Source organism: Calliphora vicina, chromosome 4 (assembly GCF_958450345.1).
Source record: "Calliphora vicina chromosome 4, idCalVici1.1, whole genome shotgun sequence".
Classification (NCBI taxonomy): domain Eukaryota; kingdom Metazoa; phylum Arthropoda; class Insecta; order Diptera; family Calliphoridae; genus Calliphora; species Calliphora vicina.
In genome coordinates, this window is record NC_088783.1 from 100,919,126 (window position 1) to 100,933,222 (window position 14,097).

A 14,097-nucleotide genomic window follows, 5' to 3' on the forward strand; every position below is an offset into this window, starting at 1 on the left:
GAATTTTAATAACTCAAGTAATACGCGAAAAAAACAGTTTTATGGCTTTCCTGAAAATTTGTGTTTTTTAAGATAGAGGATTTTGAATATAGGCCCTCGATATAATATAAACATATATATTGAGAAGTTATTCTGTTCATTTGTGGAGTTAAAGAAAAACTTTTTGATTTATAAATAAAGGTGGTGCATTCATGTTAAACTTTCCATTAATAAATTACTATCAGCTATGAATGAATCATCATTGCCCATTGATTCACTGTGTGCCACAGATTGCATGTGAAGGAAGAATTTCATTAAGAAAATGTTTTTCTTTTATTTCAAAGGCAGAGTTTATAAATAATGGAGTCATTAACATTTGTTTATTGTTAGAGTTAGGAAATTTAATTCAATTCATTTTATTCAGCTCATTTGAATACCTACTGGAATAGAATTCTGTGACAGGCATGAACATTCACGAGTTTTTGGAATAATTTGAATATGGTCTTTTTTGGTTAACTCTTTTTTGTTGTACCTATGAATCTTCTGCATTTGTTTTGGAACTTTAAGTATCTTTTAGAGAAAGTCAAGTTCAGAAAACATCACATAAAACTAAGGAAAATAATTCCCTGGAATTCTCGAACAATTTGCCGGGAATTCGGGATTGAAAACTTTGCGGAATTCCCGGGAATTACCGTATAAAACTCTAGTTCTAATTCTAAATTTTTTAGCTTTGCCTTAGTCTGTGAATGCATTATTTAACATTCTGATCGTAAAGAATGCAGCTTTAAGAAACGAAATGAAATGTTCTATTGATTATAAGAATTCGCCAGATCATTCACACTCACGCACATAAAAACTCACGATAATAGCATGTAATATAATCACGTAGCAGGAAAGTTGTTTTTCTTACAACTTTTCCAGTTATATTTTTACACTTTTTACACATTAACTATTGTTATTGTTGTTGCTGCTGCTGCTGCTGCTGCTCTACAATGTAGTGCCATTTAGGGGCACAACAACATAACAACAATATTTACACCAACAAATCCATATACAGAGTTACACATTAGGATGGCACTTATTTTGCACTTTCTGGTTTTTCGATTCTACCACCAATCCCGATTCTACCAAATGTAAAATCGGATAAGATGATATTTGCCAATAAAAATTAAATGTTGAAAAAATTGATTTGAAAATACATATTTCTTAAACGCGCACAGCGACAATTTTGACCCCAGATGTAAAAGGGTTACTAATGCCCCAGATAGTTAAAATTGCAAAATCGCAAATAAGCAACCCTAAGATCCAATCTGGAATTAAATATTAGAAAATAAGCTACGAAATTTGAGTATCCAAAACCTAAAACCGGTCAACCGGGTTTTTCATTCAAGAACTATTTTTAATTGGAATTCTTTTTCAGCATTTATTATTTGAAAATATTTCTACTGTCTTGTGTGAGAACATCGAAAAAGTGCAAAATATGGGCCGCCCTATACACATGTGGGATAAATGGAAATGTTAGAATTTAAAAGATTGAGTTCACTTTTGTTTACAAACAATGAAAGAAAACAACAACAAAGACAATAGAAACAACAAACAAACTTTCATAGAGTGTAAAATACGTGAGAGGAAACAAAAGAAGCAAAAAAAAAACCAACCATTTATGGGAGTGGAATGACGAAATTCAAATAATTGGAAAAAATATGTATGAATGTTGTATTTATCATAAAAAAATAAATATCAAACAAAGCAAAATATTAATATTTATTAGATTCCTAATGTTGATATGTATTACCTTTAACTACCGATTACTTGGTTGGCTAGGAGTGGGTGCAAATGAAAGAGTTTTAATGTTTTTATTTTGAAAAGGGTTGAATGTGTAAGCGCTTAATACTGTGATTCAATTTTTATTTGAATTTATTTATTTTTTGGATCGTGTTTTGTGGTCACAGATAAAAATATTTACCCAATAGACAGACAAGCATTTGAAATACATATGTATACATAAAACGGGTGGCAAATGCCATTCATATAGACATTTTATTGTAATTACACTGCACAGTGGGGCAGAATCAAAATTGTTTGGAAATAAATCTGGCATTTCTAAACGGCTCATCCGACCGGGACAATTTTGCCGATGGGGTCCACATTTCCTTCTGGGCTGGGAAAATACTTTGGGGATAAATAGGGAACACATCAGGGTTTCAAAAACTGCTTCCCGTTTTTGATCCCAGCTTTGGGATTTTAGAACATGTGGCCATAAATGTGAAATTTTGACAAAAAATAGGTCACATTCCGAAGGGCGTTGGGGCGACATACTTAAAAAATAGGACATGTTTTTTTATATCAAAATGTTCTTCGTAAAGATACCTTACAGAAAAATAAAAAATTGTTATACATATGTATGTTCTTAAAGAAAATTTAATATTAATAAAAAAAAGGATTAAGTCACCTTTTCTCCCAAAAAACAGCAAAATCAACTATTTTTTGAATATTTAAATTGAATATTTATTTTTGGATCCATAATTGATATTGCTCTGAAATCTTTTGTATGTTATTCATAATTCCATTCGAGTTCATTCGGTCCAAAAGTCCAACCTATATTTTTAAAATTTCAATTTTAAGAAATTATAAGAGATAAATAGCACACGTAAGCATGTTTTTTCAATACCTAGCCGAGCGCTTTCCAAAATATAAAAAGCTTTGAAATCGGATGGGAAACAAAAAAATTACACGTGTTTAAACATTTTACATGTCGAAGGTACCCTACTTTGAGTCCCCATAGCACCGCACCTGGATCATTTGTAGGGCCCATTTTAATAACTTAAACTCGAATACTCCTTGGCTACGCCCATGTCAAATTTTATCCCGATCGGATGAGGCGTTTAGAAATGCCAGATTTTCAAGGAGTTTAAAGATGTTTAATTAAACATTTAAATTCGTTCCTCAGAGCAAAGTCTTTTTTTATTTATTTTGTTACAATTCTACCTCTTTAAATTCAATGAAGCTGATCTTAATAGAGATATCGTATTTAAGTAGAAGACAATTTAAAGAGGATTTGGAACATTCATAGCCAAAAACGGCCCCAGGGCCCTAAGATTGATAGGCTTTTTACACATACACAACACGAGTGTTAAAAACTCTCTCGACAAATATTTTAAAATAAGCACACTGCTTCTTTCTCTAGAATGAGAAAGAAATAAAAATTTTTGGTACCTAATTTAATATTAAATTTAAACATAGGGCAGTTCTGAGAGAAATATAAAACTTGGTTATGTTCTGTCTCATGACAGCTTTGTATACTTTGTGTTAGCAATCTAGATTTTAACAATGAAGCTTCCTAGGCGGAATGGAGACCTGAGGGTGGCACCTCAAAGTTGGTCATCTCAGGTCTCACATTTTTAAAAAAAAATCGCCAAAAATCCATTTATGGATTTCATTCCGTTTGTAATTTCAACAATATAATCTAATTATATAATTTCGACCCTATAAAGTATATATATTCTGGATCCTTATAGATAGCAGAGTCGATTAAGCCGTGTCCGTCTGTCTGTTGAAATCAATTTTCTGTAGACCCCAGATATCTTCGGGATCCAAATCTCCAATATTTCTGTCAGACATGCTTTCGAGAAGTTTCCTATTTAAAATCAGCAAAATCGGTCCACAAATGGCTGAGATATGAGGAAAAAACCAGGACAACCTCGATTTTTTACCTATATCTGGATTACTAAGTCATTAATATAGACAATATGGATATCTAATGATAGATATTTCAAAGACCTTTATTTATTTCGGAAAAATACAATTTTTTACCTAAAAATATTTAAAATATGTATTTTGAAGTATAATTTGGTGAAGGGTATAAAAGATTCGGCACTGCCGAAAATAGCTCTCTTACTTGTTTTTATAAGTGTTGTACCTTAACTTCAAACTCAACCCAAGTAATAGAGATTTGTGGAAATGTGCAAATATATACACGTACTATCTGCCACAAAATATAATAAACGGAATATGTATGTATTTCTTATCGCTATTAAAAGTAAAACGATAAAGAAGCACATATTTATTTACTCGTGTCCACATACGATTTCGAGTTCTATTTTTTTTTTAGACAGTACAAATATTTTAGATAAAACAAAATAATAACAAACTCATTGTTCCCCAGGGATAAATGTTTAAGTGCTCATAAATATGACACTTATTACTTTCTACTGTATACTGGGCTCCTACTTGCACTAAATAAATATTTAATACTAAAAACAACAACGAGAACAAAAGGTGTCTGTCTCTCTGTCAGTCAGTCGCATTAAGTTTTAGTACAAACAATTTTAATGGATGCTGACTGCAAAATTACTTGTTTTACGATCAACTCTGGTGTAGTTGTCTCGTTTTTACGGTATGGATAAAGCGAGTCTATTTGGAATTCTTTGAAATAATTGCGTACGTGTTGATTATGTTGTCATGTCACCAAGTGTCTACTAGTTTAAATAACTATGAACTAAATAACTCCATGTTCATTCATCCAATTTTTTGTTAAAGTTATACCACTTTAGTGTTGATTTTTGTAAAGTTGGTTTTGATCACTTACATAAATGTTTGGTTACAATTATTTCGGATTTGGCAGGTTTTATTCTACATAAAGTTGTATGTGTTTTGATGCATTGACCGATCAGTATGTTAACTGAACAATAAAGTAACTAATTAATCTGTACTTGAGAAATATAATTGTTACGCGTGTCATACTTGGGTCCCAACATGCCTACATTAAGGGTAAACCTGTTGGAAGCAAACTTCATGACATAGTCGGTTCTATGTAGTTATATAACAAGGATTACAGCTTAAAAAAATATACACTGGCGACATTCAGGGCGATCAGGATGCAATCAAGGGTTCAAGTCCCTACAATACAGCAGATTAATAAATTCTAATCTACGCGATAGTTGGTGATGCAAAGTATTTATTGGACCGTAAATTCAGTAGGAGAAACTATCAAAGAGAAATTGGAGCTGAAAATAGCCGATTGCGGTCGAATATAGTGAATTGGAAACCAGTTGTGAAACCAATTCTAACTCACGAATGTACATACTGTATTGTGGGAGGCAACAATGTTCCCGACGGTTCCTAATCGGGAACATTGTTGTCGGAAAATTTCAGGAATTTCTTTATAAGTTTTCTTCTTGATGTAGCGGTATTATTTCGCTGCGATTTGTTGTCAATCGAATGATTCGATTATATCCATAGGCTTTTTCGTTACTAGTAACAGAAAATCAGTCGATACAGAAGAATTGTTATTTCATTAACCGAATTTTTGCCAAATTAAATATAATCTTATACAAATTGAAATATTAAGTTCTGGAAGGAATTATTAATATGCTTAACATTAAATCTTCTAAGGATGTTCGTAGTTAGAGAAAATAATGACGGTTTAAATTTTATTTAATGCTGAAAAAGTTCGCTTTCCAGATTTATTTGGACAAATTTGACAGGTTGGATTTAAAAATGCCCAGGAAATCGCTTCAGTGCATTTCGAAAAACCGGTTATCTTGAAATGCATGATTATGGAAGTCAACCTTGGTAGGCTGTACCAAATAGAGATCTATATTTTGTGTTGGGGAAATATGTCCTGAATTTTTAAGTACATAATCAGGATGTTGATAGTCAATTCGAAACTAGAACATTACCGTAAAAGAGACCTAAACGTTTTGGGTGAATAGTGAAGAATGTATTGGAGACCAGGACTGTATTGAAATATTGAGGACATAGATATTACAGTTGAGTTTCGAATAGGATCGGAGTTATCCTAGCAAGTGCAGGGAGAAATCTGTAAAATCGCCACTCGGCGACTACCGCAGGGTTGTACTGAAGAAAAACCTGTTTAGGATTAACCAATCCTGTATGAGAAAACTGGACTGCAGAAAATAAAGCAGCTGAGCTTGTAAGGCACGGATCGGGCTATATCGGGAATGAAAAAAGCCTGGAAAATTAGAAATGCTAATCAAATGAATGATTCGTAACCAATCCTGGATGGGCAAAAAGGACTGCATAGTCCTTTTTGGGCCCATAGGCACTGTGGGCCCAATGGCAGGTAGCAGACCACGAAGCACGAAGAGGAATTAGAAACTGTACGGTATATTATCTGTCATCGCTTTTTTTTTTTACAAAGAGAAGTAACACTCAGGCAATTAATATGCCTATATTAAATGTAGAGGAAAAGGTGGTGAAAGGAGGAGAAAAGCTTTTAATTGACAACTCTGCAATTGCGCGTTATGTTTGTTATTAGTGCACGTTGCAGCGCTTCTGGTGGTGAGATGGCGCCTTAGTCAAGCCAACAACCTTTATTTAATTATTTTACTTCAGTGGCGTTTTAGTGTTATACCACCGAAGGAGGGCGCTGTGATAAATATTAGTTATTAGTAAACTAATAATTATTATAAACTGATGTTGTTGATTGGCAGCGGCTGGGAATCGAACCCAGGCCACAAATACCATATCATGCTTAATGATCAAAAGCGCTAACCAATTAAGCCACAGCACCCACAATATTTCACATGAAATATGTTCACTTTTCCCATTTTTCGTTCATAAATTTTGTTTACATGAAAAAATTCCCCATGTTGTGAAATTTTTAGATGGAATTTTGTATACAATAAACAGCTGTTGCGAACAAAATCAACTATTGTGAATGAAAAGTTCGGGAGAATATCACAATAGCAATTTTCCCTTCGAGGGAAATGGATATTTCATGGGAACATAAATTTCACATGTTTTTCACGATAGAGGTGGATATCTTTTGCTTCATCAGGGGAAAAAAGAAAGCATATTAAGTATATTACCCATTTAAAAGTAGGGTATAGTATAAAAACTAACCACAATCCTTGACCGTTTTATATTGAATGCAGTTGTTTGTGGTTAATGTGTCATAAAGTTGTATTAACAATTGTTAAAACTAATGCAACCAATAGTTGTTACTGTATTAAGTTTCATTAACATTCATTTAGTTGTTAACAGAATTTACAGCAATGAAATGCAAATGCGATATATAAATAAAGCTTAATTGTCTTATTGTCAGAAGATATGTAAGTGGGTGGTATTTGAAAATGAAATCCAAGCTTTTTACATTTTATTTAAGGCAGTAAATAGCTAGGGGATCTATGTATATGTATGTAGTTCACATTGAGAAAAATATTTGAGTTCCTGAAACTTCTCTCATGTAGAAATAATTTTTTGCTGGGATTTTAAATTGAATTATGTACAGAAATGCATTTAACTTTTGGACGTTTTTGCAACTTGAATCAAAATATTAAATTTTAAATATTTTAAAATTCAAAACAAGTACGTACATACGCATTTAATAATTTTTTTTTATAATTTATGCCATAATAAACAACGACAAACTGATTGACAATCAAAATTCATAACAAGAGTTAATTCTGCACATTTGAATTGATTAATTAATGAGTAATAAATCCATTTACTAAGTACTTATGACTTTGTAAGTTTCCATATAAAATGTTTGCTTAAATTAGTTTTGCCCTGATATTTATTTATTAAATCAAAAATAGCATTGATTTTTTCAACACAAACATTCTCTATGAGTTTTCCACTTTAAATTGCCGGAAATTCTTGCGAATGTGGGTATGAAGAGCAGTATAGTATGTTTAAATTTATTTGTTACAAACTCAAAAATAATTCCATGAATCATGATTCATGTACGAAATAAATGTTCTTTGAAAATTATCATAACATAATAAAAGTTAATACTCAAACAACTGCAGTTTGTTATTTTGAATATCTATTTATTTTAAACTGATATCATTGCCCAACATATTTTGATACCCTTCACCTTCGTGAGAAGGGTATATATAAGTTTGTCATTCCGTTTGTAATTACCACAATATAATTTTCCTATAAAGTATATATATTCTGGATCCTTATAGATAGCGGAGTCGATTAAGCCATGTCTGTATGTCTGTCTGTTGAAATCAATTTTCTGAAGACCCCAAATATCTTCGGGATACAAATCTTCAATAATTCTGTCAGACATGCTTTCGAAAAGTTTCATATTTAAAATCAGCATAATTGGTCCACAAATGGCTGAGATATGAGGACAAAACAAAAAATTTAAAAAACCAAAAAATATTTTTAATTTAAAATAACTGTTACAAAAAATTTTGTTCAATAAAATTAAAAAAAAAACAATGGAAAGAAAAATAAATTTAGTTTACCTAAAAATATTTAAAATTTGTATTTTGAAGTATAATTTGGTGTAGGGTATATAAGATTCGGCACAGCCGAATATATCTCCTCTTACTTGTTTAAATAGATCCCACGGTAAGCAATATTTTCATTTTACCAAATGACTACTTAATATTCAACATTCTGAATTATTTTGACATGATTAAGCAAACAATCTTTGGTAGGACACACCCCATAGAGATCTTTGTTTTGTGTTGGGATATATGACCTGACTTTCTATGTTGATAGTCAAATTCAAACTGGTACATGCATGTCCTGGGAAGTTTAATGGAACACTGAAATAAGACAGTATTGGGTAAAACGTCATTGAAATATTGAGGGTAAAAATGTGCAAGAGAAACTGGTGAAACCGCTCCATTACTACCATAGGGATGCCTTGAAGAAAATCCTGGTTAGGATTAACCAATTCTGTATGGACAGTGTGGACTGCAGAGACCAGATCGTGTAGCTTGCAAATGGCAGGTACCAGATCTAGAGCATATTATCTGTTTTTAAGTTCAAATTGGGAATCATTTGTTTCAAGGAGAAACATTTAGATCGTTTTTAAAGGATTGTATTATTTCAGGGTCTTGATTCCTGTTAAGATTATAAAGGCCATATTTTCATGCAATATTAAATGTATGCGAGTGGAACTTATTTTCAACATATAGGAGTTTTCTTGAAACCTGGCTACTCAAAAAAATTTTATAATTTTCAAAAACAAATAAGCTGTTCAGGGTTGCAAATTCCATCCATCATCCTATTGGAGCTTTCTCTCACACCAACAATTTATAATGATCTAAGGTCATACATACAATTTGTGATAGGCGACAGCAATTTCAATATTTCAGTGTTGTGTGGGTGCCATACAAATGTAGTGAATTTCCAGAATATTGAACAGAAAATCAAAGCGCACACAGATGTTAAATTATAGGTACAAACAAATTCCACATACATTTTTAGTTTTTACTTTTTATAGATCAGCAATGAACAGAACAACAATCCCAGCAGTTTTACAAGTAGTCAATGTATCCCAATGTGGCAGTATTTGTCACTAATGTCTATTCACTAGTTTGACTCTAAAAAGGAGAATTAAACTAAGGAGTACTTTTTCGGTCTTCAAAATGGTACTTTTTGAATTTGCTATAATATTGAACCTACTATAATCAGGAAATTACTTTGATTTCAAACTTGACGGGGGTTCAATTGTGGAAAGTACTTTATCTTCTAATTGTACTTTTTATTATATTAAACTATTTTACTTATGTATGTACATAATAAATAATTGGCTATAGTACTTTTGGAATATTTAATAATAATAATAAACCTAAAAATTAGTCACACATGATTCTGAATGAGTTAGAATTCTCAAAAGGTGACTTTAGTGGAACATTTCTTTTGCATTTTCAATAATAATGGGCCCAGATATATGAAATTAGGCATTCATGATGCTGAGTGGGAATACAAAATGTGGGTCTTTATGGTACTTTTTTAATTCTAATAATACATTTCGAATGAGCTAGAATCCACATTACAATGAACCAATAAACTTGAAACTAGAGACATGTTATCCTTGATTATTATTAATTCACAAAGGGAGACATAATAGTACTATTTCTTTTTTCTAATTGGGGTGGCGAGCGAACCGAGACAGCCAGTACTCCATACTTTTATTGGATATTAGAAAATAACTAAGTATTTGTATTCTTTTTTTTAAATTAAATAAATAGTCATATGAATTTTAATTGTCAGGAAATACTTGGATGAATCTTTTGTTTTTCATTTCTAAATTTTTAATTTTTTTACTGAAAATAGATTAAAAGTAAAAACGGAAGAATAATTGCCGGTTTTGGTTTTAGGTCTTGAAAAACCGCGGTTTCGGTTTCGGTTAAAACCGAACGCGAAACTCTAATTTTAACTGACTATTTGAGAACAATTAGCTTTCGCTTAGCACCCGAACATGTCGAGTAATCAGTTAGATAGCTAGCAAGGTAACTGACTCTATGGCCACGTAGCTATTTATGTAACTGGTGATCACCATTGTGATTCCCTTCAAGAGTCCTATAGAAAGAAAAAGTATGCCCTTCCTTATAGAGGGGGACATGAAGAAAAGAAAGAAGAAAGAAGAGATAGCAAAAGGAGAAACAAATAGAAAAATCCAAATCTGCATAAAAAGGAAAAATTGGTTACGGATTTGAAGGTACTGTAGAATGATCACCGTAAATGATAGGCAAAATCACTAGTTCGGGACAGTCATCCAGAACTGCTGGTGATAATAATAAAATATGTAGCAATGAATGTAATACATGATGAGTACATTTGGAGAAGCTTTACAAATGCCAAAAAATAATAAAAACCACTGAACAGAATTTACATCAAACAGCAGACTTGCAATATTACAATAATTAATAATTTTACATGTACAATCGATTACCCATTCCTCTTTTAGCCCCCCTTTGGGAAACAAATACTCTTACTTTATTAACATTTTAGCAGGGTTGGAAGTGTTAATGAGTTCGTACTTTTTTGATACTATTGGTGGTTAAAAGTATCCCAGTATCTACCGAGATTCATTTGATAGTCAATGGTGCTAACCGTTTTTTTTAGGTTAGCTCGTATACGTTTTTAATCTTCGCAGAGGTTTTAGAAATATAAATTTTATTTGGCAAAAAATAATTTAGGTAAATTTCGAAATTTTTGGTTTTTAAAACTGCATTAAAAATTGGAAAATTCTTATACGCTCTCAATTTTTTCCAAACATATAGAAAACGAAGTTCCAAATAAACAATCCCTAAATGATTAACATCTGTCCACAACTTTTAATTTTATTCACAAAAGATAAGATACATAATTCGTAGTAATTAGCTACATCGTGCACTGTTTTCTGTTACTACGTTTATACGTAGCCTATTCGCAAATAAAAATTATTTGCAATTAACTAACTCACTGTTTATATGTCACATTGGTTACGGAAAATTCTTGTTTTTATGAGATGCCGGATGGTAAAATTTAATTATTTGGTAGCTCTATTATTGAATAAAATATGATACATTTTTTATTTTTTTAAATGCAAAAATGAAAATAAAAGTTCTTGTTTGTCTTGCAATGAAATTAATGCAAAAATGCAATGAAATAGTTAAAAAACGTCTTAATATACAAAAAACGTTAAAACATATGGCAATGTTTAAAATCTTATTTGCAAATAGTGTCGTTAATCAGGAATTGTTTTCGTAAGTCACTGTTTATGCGGGAATTTTTTCTAATTGCAATATTTTTATTTGCGAATATGTTTGTGTTTAGTACTGCAATAGTCGGCAATGCAGTGCCATTTTTACAAAACGGCAAGATTCTGTAATTTTTCTGTTTGTTGTTGATTTTGAATCCATAAATTTGACTAGTGGAAAATATAAGATATATATGTATATTATATATCAGCGTATAGGAAATTGTGTCTTCTTTTCAAAAATGTATACAATTTTTAAAAATTAAAAAATTTATAAAAGACTTTTTGTAAAAATATGGGAAAAAATGTTAAAATGTTATTAGTCGATATTAGCTTGATCTTTTGTTTATAAAATCAAAAGTTGTAAACAGATTTTAATCATTTAGAGTTTGTTTTGTTTGGAACTTTGTTTTCTATAAGCTTAGAATTAAAAAAAATTAACAGCGTAGCTTCATTTTCCAATTTTTCATGCCGTTTTAAAAAACAAAAATTTCGAAATTTTGCTAAAAAATTATTTTTTGTTTGCCAAAACAAATTTATATTTCTAAAACGAATTTAAAGATTAAAAACGTGTTAAGCCTTTCTTAAAGGTAATTTTATTGCGATTTTTCCATTTTTTTCAATAAACTAAACCGTTTTTGAGTTACGCGAATATATGATGTGCAACCTCCTCCATTTTCGAAATAACGGTATATCTCGAAAATACGAGCTAACCTAAAAAACGGTTAGCACCATTGTTTAACCCACCGGGTGCTTTAACAGAAAAAAAGTGTCAATTTCGAGCAGAGTGTTATTTGAGACTGTGCCCCGCTTGACAGTTTTTTCAACTAGCACAGTGTAGTTATTGGTATTTTACTTAATTACAACATTCTGGTGATGTTAAATTTTAAGTCGAGTAGGAATTTAGATGAATTTCTTAAGTTCGTCCAGCTAATCTTTTCAACTTAAACTAATTTTTATTTTCTTGAAATAGCTACTAGACAATTTCAATTTATGCTTTAGATTGATTTGATTCCAAGTAGTATATTGGGAAGGTTTCCAGATCCCAAAAAACAATTAATAGCCTAAGGGTGCTACCGTATTTTATCAAAAAGTACTGATAAAAGTACAATAGTACCGAATTTGCCATCCCTGAATTCACTACTTAATTAAAAAACTCACACAGAGAAACATACCAAAAAGAGAAAGAAGTACAGAAAAATGAGAGCGTTTTGCCGCTAAATGGGAGATCATGATAATAATGGTCATCATCATAATGATGTTTGTGAGTCATCTGCTATTTCTTGTTTAAACTTTTAGAACTTTAACATACTATGTACATATTTTTATACATTATGTATCTACATCCGGGATCGGCAACTCCTATGCACTGTGCATTGTGGGCGTTACTAAAGTTACACAGACTTCTCACACGCATAGAAAACACAATTCAGTCTCATATGAGTTGTCACAGAATAAGGTTGTGTTGTCGCTCGTTTCTTGCTTTTGTTTATGAATAAATGTTAATGCAGAGGTGGATAATTCATATTATTGTTGTACCTTATTTAGCATCTACACTACATATTAAGTAGTTTTTAGAATTATAAACTATTTTAAATATTTTTTCTCTCACCTTTTGATGCTTAATTCGGTTTTTAGAAGTTTCTTGTAAATTATTATTTTTTAATACACAATAATTGCTAGACAAATAGGTTAGTTAACATGTTCAGTTTTCCATTCCTGTTTTGTAGTGAAGATGAGAGTACAACTATTTCTCATTTCTTGTTTTTTCGCTCATACACTTATACAAGTGCAAAATGTAGTAGTATATGTCTGCCGATCGCGGATCTACATACATATATACATAAATACATACTATGTACACATAAACATATATACCATTAAAAAACTCATTTGCAAGCCAGGCGAGTTTAGCCCCCTCTTTGGCAAGATCAAATTTTGACATACATAAAAAAACGATTTTTTCTTCCTCCCGTTTATTTAAATTTTTTTTGGGTTTTTTTTTATTCGAGCATTTAGATATAGACACAATTTTAGCTTGATTTCTTTTCACTTTAAATTTAGTAGTACATATTTTTTTAAATTTGGAAATTTAATTAAATTTAATTGTATTAAATTGTTTTATTTTTATCTTATACTCCTTTATTGTTATTTTTTGTTGACTTTCTTTTAAAAAAAGTGATTTATTTATTTGTTTGTTTAATTATTGTATAATTTGTTGGCTTTTCTTAATAATTAAATTCACAGCTACAACAATAACAATAACCGTATATGATGATGTGTATGAATTGTATAAAAAAAAAGAAATTTTGTTTAAACTTTTTTTAATTTTTTGTTGTTCACTACACGACTGGTTCTTAGCAGACCAAACAAACACAACTTACTCGACCGAGAGTTCTTCACCAACTAAATAATGAGGAGTGTGTTAAAATATCTTGTGTTTTGTGCCCTGTTCTTCGATGTGGGGGAGCAATTTGTACTAAGATTGTTGTTATATTTTTTGTTTTGTTTACTTATTGTCTCTTATTTTTTAGTTTTCTCAGTTTTTCTTTCTCTTCTTCTATAGTCAGGTATATTCACGTTTGTCAATAATATTGCACAGCAACTATTTAACGATCAGCGTACAATTTTCTCTTAAATTCGAATTTGCAGTGCTTCTC

At 31.0% G+C, this 14,097-nt stretch overlaps 1 protein-coding gene across 1 annotated transcript in view; it reads right to left on the minus strand.

Moving 5' to 3' along the window:
• Vinc (vinculin) overlaps positions 1-13,894 on the minus strand; it is a 31,239-nt gene extending 17,345 nt beyond the window's left edge. The window contains exon 1 of the mRNA XM_065510359.1: positions 13,822-13,894. The gene's annotated coding sequence lies outside the window, so the exon portion shown is untranslated. The remainder of the gene's footprint in view (positions 1-13,821) is intronic.
• Between the last annotated feature and the right edge of the window lie 203 nt (positions 13,895-14,097).